Source organism: Falco cherrug, chromosome 3 (genome assembly GCF_023634085.1).
Source record: "Falco cherrug isolate bFalChe1 chromosome 3, bFalChe1.pri, whole genome shotgun sequence".
In the NCBI taxonomy this organism is placed as follows: Eukaryota; Metazoa; Chordata; class Aves; order Falconiformes; family Falconidae; genus Falco; species Falco cherrug.
The window spans coordinates 93,563,546-93,579,264 of record NC_073699.1 but is presented as its reverse complement, the minus strand read 5'-3'; the positions used below and the strand labels follow the sequence as shown (position 1 = coordinate 93,579,264).

Sequence of the window (15,719 nt, the reverse complement as noted above, 5' to 3'; positions counted from 1 at the left end):
CTCTGAAGATCTCTTCTTCTCGTTCCCGAGGAAGGACCAGGAAGATGGCCTTTTGCCCACACCAACTGTGACCTGCTTTTGACCTTGGCAGTATAAGTTGTTTTTCTTTTACTATATGTTAATCATTGTATCCCTTATGATATGTAGCACAACAGAAAAATCATGGACTTTTGTTACAGACTGTACCTATAACAATCTGCTATTCACGATCGGGGAAAAATAGTCTGTTTTCTGTGATAATCTGTAAAGGGTTTACAGATAACAAACATCAAAAGATAAGACTATTCTACTGTGAGTCCTAAAACCAGTTTGGTTTCAGAAAATGACATTTTCTAGAACATATGGTTTAACCCATACCTTTATTATTGCTTATTTTGCTCTTCATACTCTTTTTTTTCCTCTAACACCTTATAGATCTATGTATCAACAGGTCCTTTAAAGTCTCTGTCATTCAACATCTTACGCCTCCTTTCCCTTCTTTGAGAAATTGTCTCCTCTTCCCTTTTTACAGAGACAAGAATACAGTTCATTACCCATGCCAACTCTTTTTTTCTTTTTTTTTTGCCTCTCTTCTCAAACTACCAGTAAGGGTGACATAAGTGATGTTGGATAACACTGGTTGGGCAATGTTACACTAGAAATTAGTCACAGAGCAGCTGACATCCAACCCTTTTTTATCCTTCTTATTTTTCTTACATTTTTCTTTGAAAAAGAAGTCCTTTTCCCCAAACTCCCAAATGCACTCATCCATGAAGCATTCCAACAATAAGGAAATGAATATTTAATTACTTTAATTCTACTATGTTATTGAAAGCCCAATTTCACACAAGTTCATTTTACATGTGGTGATATTAAGGCAGTCAGTTTCAGTCCCCAGGTCTCATCACAATTGCTGAAGCCCCTAAAAGATCTGGGTATAAGTTGCATTGTTCCAGCACATTGAAATTCTGACTGTGTGTCTAGTTAGCATTGTTCGTTACGAGCGAAAACCAAAGCTCCTCCTGTCCCTCTCAATTTGCAAAAAAAAAAAAAAAAAAAAAAGTCTCTGCACCTCTTTATTGCAAATAAACTATATTGCAGCACATACAGAGCACAGCTACCGATTCTGTATTTTCTCCAACTAAAATAGTTCAGTTCGGAAGCACTCCAAAATGCACAGAAGTTGGCATTTCCGATTATTTGGGCTGAATAATTCCTACGGGCCAGTTGTCAAGCACAATTTGCAAAGGCTCCTTCCTGGCACTCTGACCAAGAGGGAATTCCCCAATTTATGTTATAACACAGAGAGCAGCAGTAACATTTTAATCAGATGGTGGAGCCTGCTGGGAAGCTCCATTATAGAGCATTGTTATGCCCAACAGAACTGCAGCTCGATATGGCCGGGGAGTCTACAGTGGGCTATGTTTCCTTAGTGTGGCCACCATGGATGTCGATGCAAAATTAAACAAAAGATGTTTCCACTCTCCCTTGACACCTACGTACTACAGTGACTGTAGTAAATTACTCCCTCTGCACAATAGTATAAACTATTTTAAGAGCGATCCGCTCTGAAGTTAGATCAGGGAATACCTTGCATGTTAGCAGGGGAAGTTGCAATTAGGAAGCAGAAACAGAGGTCTTAATCCGGAGGACTCACAAAACACGGGTGAAAGATGGATCCTGACAGCTCACTTTGGGCACTTAAATGTGTGTTAAGCATGAGTTCTCTACCTATACAAAACTTTATGTTATGTTAGTGAACACATTTTTCCAATCAGGCCTTTAAAATCAAATGTAGAGCTCCTGATTTGTTTTTATGTCAAAACCATTCTGTATTTTAAAGACAACGAGGAATGGAAGGGCAACAATATTAGCCTTCATCTCATTGTCTAGTTGAGGAGGCCTCAGTATAAAACCAAAAATACTTCAAGGAAAAGGGAAGAGGAACAAGAAGAAAGAAACATAAATTTATGGATTCAATATAAAAAGTAGTGTACTCAAAAAACCCCACAGTTCAAATGGAATAGATAGCCTTGAAATTTTTATCCTATAAGTACTATAGCTTCTAAGTTCATGTTTTAAATATATGAACTAGAATCTTTCTTGAAGCAATTACAGTATCCTTAATTAAATTGTGGCTCTTGTATAGTAATATCAATTAGCTCTTTAAAAACCACATTATTAATTTATCGAGGAGACAACTTGATAACACGGTGAAGGCAATAAAAAAGATCTGTCTGTAACACCCACTGCTAGAGGGAACAGGCTTCATTCGGAAGTACACGGGCAGTAAATCTCCGCTAACTCCTGTAGAGCTGCACTGATTCACCCCTCTAAGGATGGGATCTGCCGTATTAACATTAAAACTTTCTCCTTCATGTGTTCTGTTTCTTTATGCACATCCATGAAGAAAATGATATTGTCATAGAGCATGATCTGTAATGAAGTTGTGTTATAATGGGCTCTTCTTTGCTGTAAAAATGCATGTTAGTGTGAGGGGAAAGAAGACAAGGGCAAAAAATAAGTTTGGAGTGAGAATGAGAACTGAAATTAAATCAAAACAAAACAACTTCTGCATTGAAGGGTATTTTAGCTACTGATAATGAAGTTTCCAGATGAATTAGAAAAGAAAAGAGGACTGGGATGTACCTCTGGAAGCTTTCTGAGAAGCAAATGGTTGGGATGGCTTGCATGTGGTTAACAGCAGCTACTCTGTTGAGTAATAAAGGAATAAGAGACAACTAGTTGATCTGCTAGTGGGTTTGGATGACAGGCATAACTGTCTCACTCAAAGTGGCACTATTTTATGGGAAGGAAAATTTACAGATCCTCTGAAGAAGAGGAATATAAACAAGCGCAGAAGGAGAAATAGGACAAGTTTCCCCTACTGCCACAGAAGCATGCAACTCCCTGTTTACCAGGCTATTGTACTGGCAACTGTATTGAGGGAGATATATATTTTTATATATGTATTTATATAGGGTGTGTGTGTTAAACATTTTTTATTTCTCTCAGTTCTGTTTGTTACATCTCACTAATTTCACTACTCCTTTCTGTTTCTTCTTTTGACCATATTTCTAACATCGTTTCCTTTAAGCATTCTTCTAGAGACCATTTCTTCAGCAGGGCCCCACAAACATCTTCCTGCTTTGCGAAAGTCTCATCTGTATTTACATACATGTTTGTGGGTCAAAACCCAAGCTCCGAATCACTTCAGCAATTGCCTGCAATGACTTGGTGATGTCAACATACGCCCACTTTGGGCCACACACATGGAGCATAACATGCAGCTCCATCTGCTGCTGGAGGGGCCTCCTGCTTGGGTCATCACCACGCAGTTTCCTGCAAACGCATTTAGGCAGGATATGAAGTTTGTGCCACTGAATGGTCTTGGGGACTTTGATGTAGTCTGTCGTTCACGTAGGCTTCCAGATGACTCTGCCTGCTTCACTGCCGTGCTCAGTTACAGGGCTGGCCCTCGGCACTGTACTTAAGACTATCAGCAAACATCAGGCCCCCGAAACTGCCCTGCCTATGCTTTATAGATGTTGAAAGCTTCTTGCAAATGCCTTCACTTGCAAACCAGAAGTATAGAGGAAATACCTTTTTCAAAGACACTAAAGCACACTTTCTAAACTGGAATATATTTTTGCAGCTGCTTAGTAGATCTGGAAAGACTAGCAAAGAAATGAGTGTGAAAGTCAACTTCACACTTTGGAAAACTGTTTATAAGCATTTGTAGGGGAGGGGGAAATGAAATCTGAGCTTCTCATTTGGTAAACTACAAAGTTTGTATTTAAGTCCTTTTTTTCTCAAGAAAAGGGAGTGAGGAACAGAGAAAAGAATGAGAAGGTACATGATACATTTCCCTCAAATGAGAATGTATCATTTATTCAGAGCTTGGCATAATAACAAGAATCTAGTTCTCAAGAAGACTGGAACAGACTTCATGCTGCTCTGTGGCTCATTACCACAGCTGGAGGCCTCCAAGCCTGGTCAGGTCTTTAGCATGGCAGCATCCTAACAGGAGCACTCCCAGCCCTGCCCACCACAGGAAAGACTGTGCAGAGCTCCAGGGGCTGTGGCAGGGGCTTTGGACAGAGTCCGTGAGCTCTGAACATCTATATGATAAACACTGTCTTGGGTACATCAGAAATAAGGTTGATAAACTCAGCCTCTACCAAATGAAATGCTTGGAGTCACAGAATCATCATTTTCTGGGGGGAAACAATTGCACCACTGGAAAATTTCTGATTATTTTTTACCAAAAATTCAGGAGGTTTTGGTGACATAAGTCACCTGAATCTTCCGTAATGTAATGTAGGAAAATGGTTCCCCCTCTTCCAAATTCCTTTGAAAGAAGGAGGCAGTCAGGCAAAAAGCTAAACTTGTAACTAGACATTACAGACCCACAACATATTCCATCAGGAGCATGAAAAATACTGCAAGACAAACCCAGCCAGATTTTTAAAGTATAATTTTGTTTTGTTAAAATTTGCTTCTAGGAAAAGTGTTTTTCTTTACAAGGAAACAGTTACCTGGCAAGACTATTCCTGATCTGTTACAGATATCTAAAGTGAAATAAAATAAAATAAAGCTATAAAAGTTGAGAGTACAGATTTGGTAGCAAAGTTTTTGTAGTCTAACTGGTCAAAGTAACATTATTGAGAGAACTAGGTAAAAGTTCTCAGAAGCAGCTTTTGCAAGACTTATTAAGAACTGTGCTTTCTAAACGATAACAACGATAATAAAGACATATACCATGACTAGGTATAAAATTGTTTTCCTACTTTAAATTTGGAGATACTCACAATATGGCACAATGTTTTCAGTATGGCTGAAGCAATCTGTTGTTCCCCATGACAGCATTCCAGAAAATCAGACGAACTTCGAATAGTTTCACATTTGGAGGAAACCCAACATTTCTGGCAGGTTTGACCTCATATAGAATGTATAAAATTTTGCATCTTCAGCCCACGTATTGAAAAATATACATTTATAAGCGATCTCATTTTGCAGCTAAGTCCCAAAACATCACTTCTCACACAACAGGATCAAGAGGCATTAAGATTGTGAAAGACCTTGTCTAGAACAGAGACACTGAGTGCACAGAGCACTATCACAACAGAGGGCTCTGCAACAGAAATTTCTGCAATACACCAAAGAAAAAGTGAGAAAAAGAGGAGAAAGACCTACTAAGCTGAAATGAATGGGATAAATATATAAACCAAATGCTCATTGCCAAACAAGTTTGACCAAATCCAGGAAAGATGGAAACAATTTTGCAAATGGCAGAGCTCCAAAACAGTGATGTCTTACATAAGGTTCAGGGAATGTTTGCTTTGAAGATAAAAGGTACCCAAGTGTGAAATCTGTGATCAATATAGGAAGCAGAATGAAAAAGCAAACCAGCCGCAAACAAAAATTCCTGATGGCATTTTAATTCCACATGCATTAGACAGCACCCAGGGAGAAGACCAATGACTGTATGTACTTTAAATAAACTGCATGTAAAATCTACAAAGTGTTCATCCTTGATAGTATACATATTTCCCATATCAGTTAGAGACTCCCTCACTTGCGTTTTCTTTTCACTCTCTGAAGTCTTGAAAGAATGAGATTTTATAAAATTAAATAAGTCTGCCTTTATTTGCTAAGGAGTATTGCTGATCTTTTTATGAGCATTTAGGAGCTTCATGTAGCTATAAATATTTGCCTTTGGAGCATTTAGCAACTTCAGGACATATCATCAACAATTAGAAGAAGAATGCATTACATCTGGAATTAGATGGGGAAAAAACTGCACTATTCCCACTGAAATTTCTCAGGGTGAACTATTAGCTGTGTGATTTCAAGAAGGCCTGGCTCCCACTGATACAAATAATCCAGTTATGGAAAGCCTAATGGATTGTCTGAAACAGTTTAAAACTAATTTTCCCACTGCTATATCTTTCAGAAATGAAGTATTGCTGATCAGTCTCTTGACTAGTGACAGACCTAAGGGACAAAGCCTGGCTCCAAAGATCAATTTTCCTCAAAACCTGGCAAGCCTTTTGGTTTGGTTTTCCGATATTTTTTCTGACTCCTGAAAATGAGATACAAAATTAGATGTTTGAATATGATACCTTTTAGCTAATGCCTGTTTTGCTGCCAGTTAGAGAGTCCTTCAGTGTAGAAGAATGGCTGCAGAAGCATGGCCTTAGAATCTCTGAAGATCTGCACAATCCAGGCCTGGTATTAGAATAGGCCTGTAATCAGAATTGTACTGAAGCTGCTGTGCTGAAGTTAACAAGAAAGGTAGCCTTGAGCTATTCTTGAATCCTGAGACCAAGTAATTATGTTGTGCCAACAGGCCGTGGCTGTAACAAGATACAGCTGCTGGGAAAGCAGGTGCAGGGCCAAGAAAGATAGGGACTGGTTATGAGAAAATAGGGAGTAACAAACTACAAAGCTGAAGCACAGCAACACAATTAGCTACATGGATAGAATGCTTATTTTAGTCATGATAATTAGGGGTGTGAGAACCGCGCGCGTTTAGAGACTACTAACTATATTTCTGCTTTACGAATATGCATGTGTATCGGTTCTATATAAGTAGTGTTAGAAACTAATAAAGTTGAGCAAGATGCATAACTCATATAGAGCGTCTTCTTGACTCTGGTGAACCCTTCTTCCAACACTTCAGCACCTCACCTGAACATATATATGATACCCTGTCCAGTTTTAAGCAGTGAACAGTCTCATTGATTTTGATAGGACTAGAATTAAAATAGTATCTCATATGTCTTCTAACAAGACAGAGAACAGAAGGATGGCTGACCTCCTAGGGCAAACTCAAAATACAGACAACAGCCCTTTCTGATGTGCGGTGTGTCAAGCAGGCATGGCAGAACACTGTTTTGGCAAACATCAAACACTTTTTTGGTGAAAAAAGATCTGGAAAGCTACAGACTGGTCAGTCTTATCTCGATGCCTGAGAAGAAAATGTAGCAAATCTTCCTGAACATCACTTCTCAACACATGAAGGAGAGAGGGGTGATGAGATGACTGGCTCAGTAAACAAGAGGATGGAAGTGGATGTCGTTTACCTTGACTTTAGTAATGCTTTTGTCACAGTCTCCCAAAGCATCTTTTCAGCCTATCTGGCTCGTGTGCGTGGAAAACTAGCTAGATTGCCAGCTTCAAAGAGTTCAATATCCAAAGGGCAGTCAGTTACTAGCAATGTTTCTAAAGTGTTGCTCTTGGTACTGGTATTGCTTAACATCTGCATTAACAAAGATGACACAACCAGTCATCGCCTGTTACCAACACACTACTAGCAACAGGACGTGGTCTTGGCCATAGACTCTCCAGACTAGACAGAGACAAAATTCTAGTATAATGCTATTGACTGCAGCCACTAGAAAGCATATATAGTACTTGCATAAACAAGCATAACAACATACATCCAAAATGTAAAAAAAAATGAACTTACTTGATACTGACCTCACTTTATTTGCTGTTCATTTGCCTAGACACTTCAGAGCAGGGAACAAATCTATTTTTTAGTATTTTTGAGAACCAGTACCAAGAGTTAGTTGTGACTGGGATTTCAGGGAACGACTAGGCAGAGTAAGTTAAAGTACATCCACAAATTAGGAATCCTTTTTGACTTCCAGAAAATGGTATCCTTGGATACCTTATAAATCCAGGATGGGATTTTTGATTGGTAGGTGGACTCATCAAAAATGTCTCAGACCTCTCAAATTTTTAATATGCAATATAGGTGCCTAATTCACATCGATTTCATGCACTGTTTTGATGTGTCTCTGTTCCAGAAGTAACTCCTGAAAAAGCTAGATGAAAATTGTCACTTCCCTGTGTCTTTCTTGCTTGTCTAAATATTCTCTCCTCTGGTCTTTTAGGTAACTACAGGTGTCCTGAAACATTTCTAAATAAGAGTTGGCACTGTGTGTGCAAGTCAAGGCATCATGTTTGTTTTTTTTTAACTTCTCTATTCCCAGCTCAAGTGACTAAGCATATTTGTCTAAGAACATATACTATGTATACAAATATGAAGTATGTATTGCCTTTTTTCAGTTTCTTTAACTATGTGAATAGTGTTCTGAGAGATCCTACCAAATGTTAATATAAATATTGGGAAGGAAATATTTTATCAAAGTTCTTTTTTAAAAATTAGAAGAAACTTTGACTAAATATTCTTTATTATTCCTAGGGAAGTAGAAAGCATTTATATATAAAAAAAAAAAAACCAAACCACCAAACAACCCCAAAAGATACTTCATGCCTCCTGCTAGTCTCTTACATGAATGACTAGAAGTTGTACAAGAGATTCCTGCTTAACAGATGCTGTTGGGCATACCTCTTGGCACATATCTCTTCAGCTTCTGGCCACTGTAAGAGACCTGGCCATAAAAAGGCTTGTAGTCTATTAATTTGTGTATGTCTGTCCGATGGTGCTGGAGCACTGCAAGTTTTGCTTGTTCGCTTTGTTTCTGCCTCAAGCCCTCATGAAAAAACACATTGCATGCATTGCATGAGCAACTTCTCTATCCTATATGCATTCCGAAAGCCTTGAAGTGTATGCAACTCATCCTAAAGACCTCCTTCAAGCCAAATACAGTCACCTACAATAACACTTACAACAAATACCTGTTGATGATTTGAAGCTGATGGAAGACTACTGTGGAGGGCACTGTGGATGAAAAGCATTGCATTCATATCCAATGTTAGGTCTGCTTGCTGACTTAGTATCTCAGGTATGCACTAATGCTCTTACCAATGTGAAAAACCTTGGACACAAAACACTGCCTGACTAAAAGCATCTGTTTGCTGCTGGATTCTACTGGAATTGAGTCTCCTTAACCTATAAAGTAACATTCCTCCTAATTTTCTTACCTTGTTTATAATTTGAATTAATTAATTTAGGAAGACATTGACTGATATTAGTAAATGCAAATAAAAGATTCCTGCAACTTACCACTAACAGCAAAACCAAAGCAACAGTAAACTGCCCAGAAAAAGCAATGATACCAATCTTGTGGTGCACTGAGTAATACATGTATTGTAAACTACAGATTACCAGGCTTGTGCAATGAATTTTAAGACCTATTCAAAGGACTATCAAAAGCAGTTGCTGATCCCACTAACATCCATTGATTTCAACAAAAGTGTAATCAGGACGAAATGAAACCCATGTAAGCAAGTGTATGTTGTCTGTCAGGAGCATGACTAGATCAAGACTGGAAACAATGCACTGAACTTTTTTGCTAACGGAAAGAAGTGTAAAACTGTTTTGCTCTTTTAAAGTAAATATTAAGTAGAAATACAGTCAAACATCACATGTACTAAACACAAGTTTCCATGAGTTCCCCTTAAAATGTTACTATACATTTTAATCCATGCAAACAATATTTTATGATCAAACTTACTAATTTAAGTGGGGTTCCATCTAAAAGAACAACTAAACTTCAGCTAGCAGAGTAAAATTTCCAGTAAAACTGAGGAGTGTTGAATTTTGGACCCTATATGAGGCTACAGGTTTATCTTTAAAAATGCTCAAGAGAAATGACTGAAGTCACCTCCTTATTATTGAACATTAGGTTTTGTAATTATAGGTAGGAGATTTGTTCCAGCCTGTGAAGTTTGTTTTCAGAACAACGTCCTCTCAAATTAGTCCTGCAGTTTATAAAACATTAGTACACTTGGCTTCTAGTAACTCAAGTTCATGACATTTTTTTAAAAGGCATTCCCTGCCAAGTAATGGTTAGGGAGACAAAATAACACGCATTAGAGAGAGTAATCAAGTTTACCATACTTTAAATATATCTGAAATTGATTTAATGGAAGGCACAAATACCTTAACGTTTGCAATATTCTGTTTCTCACTTGCTCAAAAAGGATGGAAGGGCACAAATCGGTTGATGAGTTGTTCATAAAACTATTCATACAAAATACAATTTTGCTCAATACCTGAGCTGAGCACAAGCCAAGTTCTATTCAGTCACATTTATGTAATCTTTCAGGAGTTAAAGGCAAGTCAAAGAACTGGGGAAGTCAAAGAATTGGGCCTTAAATTTATCCAAAATATTAATACTCTTGAAAAGCTAAATGACAAAGTAATCTGATTGAAACGATGGGATCATTTATAATAAAGTCTGCTGGCTCTCAAGATTTTCACCCTGATTACACTTCTACCAGCAGCAGCGACATGTAATTCAACTGGGGGCAGTGTAAAACGAGTACATGAGACCACAATCATGCCTTTTGAGTGTGGCATCAATATCTTTACAGCTTTTATTTAAAACAAAAGCTTTTCCCCCTTGATTTGTATTACAGTTTTCTTCCTAGAAATCCTGGCAAAAAAAACCCCAAACATCTTTCTTATTCTTTCTCTCTCTTACTTTTTTTTTTCCTCAGAGGTACATAGAAATTACACAGCACTTAGCAAAGCTGCCAAGGACAGTTCAGCTGTAAGTGTCATAACAAGCATCACATTTCATGTGTTTCTTTGCCAGCCTTGATGTCATGCAGGAAAGATCAGATGATATTTGGCATGCGGGAGGACAGACCAATCTACCATCCCAAAGCTACAGCAGAAGGAAGCTGGTGTGAATGCATGGAGGTTACTTCCCTGGAAATATTCCAGCCTTGAATTCATGGAAAGCCCCTCAGGAATAATTTCAAAGCTTAGAAAACTAGGCAGGGAGCTGAATACTTACACCTTTTGCACTTCCTGAATCTCTCTGTGGGCATTTACTGCCAAACTTGCACTGACTGGGTTACTACACATCAGACCAACTCCTCATTTCTGCCCCCCAGCTTCTCATGTACAGGCTGTGGAGTAAATCAAGGGGCTCCCCGAACAAGTAGGCCTGCAAAGAAGACAAATCTACCAAAGGCCAGGCTGCTGGGAATCTGGGCAGGGACAGCAGAGAGCCATGACTAGTAACAAAAGGGAAACAGGGAAATGTCTGTGACCTCTGTTACAACTCAAGAGCACCTACAGCCTCTGCAATGCTGTGTTACTGACAGCCAAAGGTGAGCATCTGGAAGAATCCTGATTAAATACAACACTAACCAGCTGAGCCCAGTCATACGCCCCATCACCTCTCAGAAGGCTGATCTGGATCCCCTACCCCGTCACTTCCTTTGTGCCTGTCAGACAGCTCCATCATCAGGTTGTAAAAGTGTCTGAATGCCACATTTAAGAACAGCATCAGCTCGCATCTGTGTGTTTAGGAGACTTCCTCACTGTTTCAGGAAGCAGCAATTATTACTGTTGTGGGAACAACCTCAACAGTTTGGCAGAAAAGCTGGAAGGTGAGTAAATAAATTCAGAAAAGACGTTTTTAAACTTTGGTCCATAAGAACATGAGCCGAACACAGTAGAAAAACCTGGTGCAAAACCTCTGCTGGTGCAGCTACACCGTTCCCAGCTCTCAGCTAATATCTGTACTCTGTACTCTAGACTGAGCTACAGCCTACAGACAGGGTGACTCAGGGGACTGGTTTGGAGATTGCCGTGTCGTGATCTGTGATATAGGCAAGATATGGGCACTGTTCTGAGACTGATACAGATGGATTTTGAAACGGCATTTGATTTGTCAACCACAGTGGCAGTCAGTTGATAACAGTAGGGGTTTTTTCCAGGAAACTTTATGAGAATTTAGGAGAACAATAGGACTGTGCCTACATCGATCTATTTGCAACACAGGTCCCACAGCTTTTTTAGCATCTCCTCACACTACAGATCTTCATTAATTAATTCATGTATCTAGCCTCATTTTACTGCATCTCAGACTTTATAAAGGCTTTTGCATTCTTCTTAACTCTCATAACTCCAATAACAGTTTTCAGGAAAAATAAGTTTTTGACCTGCTTACAAGGTTTTCACTATATGGAATAAGATTTTTCAAGTACTAAAAGTCCTGCATATTTTATTTAAGCGAAATGCTCAGCCACCCACAATGAGCTCAGAAGCAACCAGTTTCTGTTGTGACTTAATCCTTTGCACAATGGTTGAGAGAGATTGAGACAGGAAGGGCAAGTTCTTACTGCACGAGCTAAAGCAGCACAGAGGCTCCAGGGCACGGAAAGGAGGAAGGAAATTAAGAGGGGGGAGCACCATTTTTCAAGACAGGAAGAGGACAATAACCTCCCATCTCCTTTAGCAGAGAAACACAGCTCTAGATGGAACATGGTATGTTAATGTGTTCATGTGCCCTGCTAAGGCATTCCTGCTAACCTCAAGATTATTCTGTTGACGGCCAATTTACATTCATTTGTTCTTGGGACAAGACTGGGAAGAAGCATATGCCTTTCCCTTATTTAAAACTCAATACTTGCTTGTTGATGATAATGGCAGAAAAAACAAGATGTCTGTTTCATTCTTATTTAAGTAATCCTTTTATCTAATTAAATCCAATTCTTATGCTTCCCTTCCTCTCTCCCCAAAAAATCTCAAAACAAAACCAAAATAGTCAAGACATTCTTTTCACTTTCACTTTATTAAAAAGGTTGTTTAAAAAAAAAATTTTTTTTTCTTCAAATGTCACTGAAAGTTAAAAATAGGAAGGTACCAGAAAAGTCTTTTGTAGTGCAGTCATAACAGTATCACATCATTGTTGAGCACCACAATTAAAATGATACATTATGACAGTGATGTGATACATCTCTGCATTTGGTCTTTCAGGATGCAGCAAAAAAACTATTCCAATTTTTGTTCTGTCTGCCAACCATTTTTTCAAATGGGCTGCTGTTCATGTACTTTGAGATGGTAAAGCATTCTTTCCTTTAGATGCTGTGATATGGGTATTTTTAAAACACATTTTTGAGGTGTTAAAATAACATTATTGTATAGCCACCAAACCTGCTAAGTCAAGAAAAAGAAGACTAAGAAAAACTCTGGGATACGTAATACTTTTAGCTGGACCCAAGAGCTACAGTTTGTTTGGAAGACTGCAGCCAGGATAATTATGTTGCCTTTTGTGAATTAAATAAGAGTTGCAGGTGTGAAATTACTTTTGATATTTAGATAATTAAATTAATTTAGGAGACAAATTCATGCTGACATTTGTGAATGTAGATGCTGCTACATATCAGACTGAAAATGAAATTGAAAATCCTTTAAAGCTGAAGCCACCTAAAGAGGCATTTGTGAATTATATGAATACTGTTTTCTTTACAGTGAAGGACCATCACAAGAGAACTCTCCTCTTCAGAAACCAATCCTGTTCTATAATGCATAAATGATTGTGTCTACAGTAAACTAAAATCTACATCTGTCAACCTTAATTTATAACCAGACTTAATAAGATATTAATTAATATTTTGTTCCTTTATACCATGTGAACTAAGATCAAGGAAAACTGCAAATTGGAATGAATTTTCAGATGCATTTCTTATGTAGATAAAAGGCAAAAAATTCACCATTGCACCAAACCTTGAATATGCAATGAATCACGCAAGTGAATACCAATCTAAGTTTAAGCACTCCTAGGTATTTGCAATATTGTGTTAAAAATCAATGAGAACACCAGTGGCCAGCCTATTTAAGACCCATGCTCATGAAGCTCCCCTCCAAGTTGACTTGGCCATGGAATCATCTATTTGTGATATGAATGTTATGTACTCTAAGACATTTGGCTGATACTTCTTTGCAGAGAGAACTTTCAGAAACCGCAGATTTTTTTAAATAGATGTTTCTGCCTATACAGATGGTACAAACTTGCATACATCAAGATCAAGGCGTCTAAGTCAGCAGTATTGCATCAGTGGAAAAGGAATAACCTGAGAAGGTAAGAGTCCAATTGTTCTTCAAGCAACACAGTTATTCTTTATAACTCTAAGGGCCTGGAAATTTAGATTATTTATTTATCCAGGTTCAATAAATCAACGCTGCAATAGGTAGCTCAACAACAAAAGTGATATTGAAACTAGAAGGCAATTCACAAGAAGAACATGCTACCAATGTGATTAAAGTGTTGCATGAATCAACACTGAGAAGAACCAGAGTATGTAATAATGACATTTAACTCAGAAAAAAAGGTAACAGGAACAAAAAAAAACCCAAAACCAGACCACAACTATTTATCTTAAGGGTGACAGGGAGTGAGGGGGGAAGACTTGTTTGCCAGGACAGAGTAAGTTATTTCCTATTATTATATCTGAAAAGGAAGATTTATAGGAAAAAATATTTACTGAAGTTAATGGTAGTGGTAGGGATAACTAGAATGTGGGACAGTATAAAGGCCATTTGTAGAAGCTGTACTACTGGAAACACCCAAAAGTCAACTGAAGTATAAACTGAAACTATTAGAGTTGGCAGTTTTTCTACCACCTAGACTGTAACACCCCAGCCTGGGTAGAATGATGCTGTGTGAGATCTTGTCATCCTGCTAAAGTCAAAGAAGACAACATCTGCTGCTCCTTCCTCATCCATAAATCTAGTCATTGCATTATAACATGAATCAGGTTGGTCAAGCATATTACTCTTGGCAAATCCACACCGTCAGTTCCCAGTGACCTTCTCTTTCATGTGCTAAGAACTGAATTCCAAGAGGACTTGCACCATAATTTCCTGGGGACCTAAGCAAGGCTGACCCATCTGGTCCCATGAATTTGTACAGGTTAAGATTTCTCAAGTGAACCCTGACTGGACCCTCCTGCACTACCAGTAGTTCCTCTTGTGTTTGAGCCTGTCTCCAGGCACAAAGGCCTGGGAGATGCTGGTAAAGACAGAGGTGAATAAAGTGTTGAGTACCTCATTCTTTTTGTATCTGCTGCCACTAATTTACCCAGCACATTAGCCATGGGCCTACATTTTCCTCATTTGTTATTTGCTGCTAATGTAGTGGTAAGCATGCCCTTGCTGCTTATTGTCAGTCTCAGCTCTAGGTGAACTTTGCTTTCCTACTACCACCTGTGCCATCCTGGGCAACTTCTATATTCTTTCTTTGTAATATGCTCCTGTTCCTGCCTCTTACATATGTTCTTTTTGCATTGCAGCTCAGTCATCTGTTCCTGATTTGGTCAAGCCAGTCTTCTGATACGTATACTCACTTTCCTGAGTCCTGGCATGGACAACTCTTTACTCCTTAAGAACAACATTTTCTGAGTCAGTCAGCTCTCTGGAGCTCCTTTGCCCTTCAGTGCTGCCTTCTACAGGATGCCACCTACCAGCTCCCTGAATAAGCCAAAGTCTGCTCTTCTGAAGCCCAGGGTCTCTCCCCTGTTCTTTTCTTACCTCACCCCCCATCAGGAACGAGAGACAAGGCTGCAATAGATCCCACCAACAAACTACATCATCTCAGATCATAGCATGCAAAGGCCTGAGGTACTCGGTCCTACAACACACGTAGTGGAAATCACTCCTGTAAAGCTGAAGACCCAGGACTCTGAATGCTTGCAGAGGAAAGTTCACTGTGCAGCAGAAAATGTGTTTATTTTGTTTTCCTTCCTAAAAAATTTAATAAATGGCAAAGGTTGTCCTGTGTGTACGTATGGATTTCATTATTCAGGGGAATTTATATCAACTTTTAAAAGATATAGTTATCAATCCTGACGTGTCACGTAAATACATTTATTCTTTATAAAATATGGCACTGGGGGATTCCAAAGCTGTGTTCTTATCCGCTTTCTTTCAAATGTCCAGCAATGACAACTGTACCAGCCTCCTATGAATTCAGAGGCAGCTGTTTATTTCTTTATGCCTCACTGTCTTTCTCTACCCAGTTGCC

At 38.7% G+C, this 15,719-nt stretch overlaps 1 long non-coding RNA gene across 1 annotated transcript; it reads left to right on the top strand.

Moving 5' to 3' along the window:
- Positions 1-11,201: 11,201 nt before the first annotated feature.
- Positions 11,202-15,469, top strand: LOC129735661 (uncharacterized). The gene is made up of 3 exons (XR_008731454.1): positions 11,202-11,301; positions 13,644-13,778; positions 14,989-15,469. It is a non-coding gene; the product is annotated as an uncharacterized LOC129735661 (long non-coding RNA).
- The last annotated feature ends 250 nt before the right edge of the window (positions 15,470-15,719 follow it).